We start from the raw sequence: 2,127 nt of genomic DNA, 5'->3' as shown, positions 1-2,127 counted from the left end.
ACAAGTAGAAAGAATTGATAAAAAGATGAAATTTTATAACAAATGAGAGGAAGAAAGGCCTCCGGGAAAGGCCTATACGCATACAGAGTGTGCACGAGCAGTTCAACCGTTGAAAAAATGTGAATGACTGCGACATGAGCAGGACAAAGACATTACTTGCATCCGGGACTTGCATCTTGATTGGCATAACATTTTAGACTTATTTATCAATGGAATTGTAACTCCCATTTCCCTGCTATAACTATAGGAAAAACGAATGATAACTGTTGTTTTATAGACGTGGAAATTTATGCTTCATATTAGGACCAAAGAGATTCTGGCGTACGTGTCAATATTTCAAAACTCATGCGGGAAAATAATATAATCATTTTTTATGATTGAAAAAAAAGTGCCAAGTTCACACTGTCACGATTTTTTTTTTTGGTGGCGGTGCTGAGGAAAATTTGACAAAGCAAAAGAAAAACATTAAAAAAGGTTCCAATACAAAATGTTGGTAATTTTCCTACATTTATCCAATTCGACACCTATACCAGAATTCCAGGGGGAGCTGCCTACATGGAAAATAATGCACGCCGCACCCCATTGTAAAATCTTGGGGGTGCTTTGCACCCCCGGTTCCAAGGGCCTTAATTATAATCGCGGAATAATTAATCGTATCAGATCAGTCGAGGCGATCGTATTGATCGTATAAATAGTTGGAATGGTTCAACTATGTGGTGATGTGGCTTTTTTTGCAGGATTTTTTTGCATTTATTGGAATAATATACAAAACAAATTTACAATGCTTGAGACATGATCATAATACAAGTGACAATCGTATATGTAGTGACTGGAGAAATACAATATATAAAAATATATATATATAATGAGTAAAATGCATAGGCAAACTATATACAGTAAGCAAATATGTGCTTGAAGCATATAGCAGCCAAAATAAAAATGAAATTTCGAAACGAGACAAAAATAAAATTTTTATTTTGGGACAAGCCCCATCTGGCGAGGTTTAATGGGTATACGCTTTTTCTGATCATGGACCCTGATGTACTTAATTTATGATGATGTAATTAATGCACATGTGCTGCCGATGAAAATATAATATTTTGCCTTTATGGGTTTTTTACAACTCCAGGGGGATCAATGAGAATACAGTAATAGTTCTGAATACGCACTGAGAGAAGTGAAGGCCGGGGGGGGGGGGGGGCACTTCCATTGACGAGTGGATACCATGCGCGACCATGGGGTCTCGAAAAGCACCCAAACACGTATTTTCCATATTCTCAAACTGCACCCCTTAACAAGTATTGGCGTCTCAAACCGACCCTTAACAAGTATTGGAAACAAAACGATACTCTTGGCAAGTATTCCCGAAATGAACCCCTAAACAAGTACAGCGATATTTTATTGTTATGTCGGGTCCGTCGGTCGTTGGTTTTACCTTTACACATCATTATTTTGGTTTAGTACGGCCCCATGCACCTTCCACAACTCGCGCAAGTCGGACTCTAAACACGTAGTGTTGGGGCAAAAAGGACATCCTTTATAAAACATTTTAATTTTGTTTCATCATCCCCGAAAATATTACCCTAAACACGTAGCTTTCATAGCAACATAGATACCCTTTTTTAAATATTTTTGTGTTTTTGACAAAAAGACATCCTTTTTACGTGTTTTTGGGGTCGCGCATGGTATCCACTCGTCAATGTAAGTGCCCCCCCCCCCCCGGAGTGAAGGCAAAGCGGTCATGGAGCATGCAAGCAAACGAGTAATTATAATTCCTTGAATAGTCATACCATAATAAAGTTGGAGAGGATAATATTGAAATAAATAGAAAAATAACATTAAAAAATGCGAACATAAGGAATACACACAACCCCCAACCCAAGGCTAGGAATTGTGTAAACATCGAAAAATACAGAAAGATGTTAGGAACCTTGCTTGAACTATTGGCGTAAATAATAAACGTAAAATATATGAATTAAGGGGCCAGATATATGTGTCGGGCGCAAATCATTTTTTATCGGTGATAGATTTTGACATAATATTCAGATATTAGTTCCCCTTCTCGCTTTCTTTTTGTATTGGCCGTGACAAATTTGGGAATCCATATAGCCCCAATCCTTCCCCATT

Source organism: Lytechinus pictus, chromosome 4, assembly GCF_037042905.1.
Source record: "Lytechinus pictus isolate F3 Inbred chromosome 4, Lp3.0, whole genome shotgun sequence".
Taxonomy (NCBI): domain Eukaryota; kingdom Metazoa; phylum Echinodermata; class Echinoidea; order Temnopleuroida; family Toxopneustidae; genus Lytechinus; species Lytechinus pictus.
Note: the sequence above shows the minus strand (reverse complement) of the source record.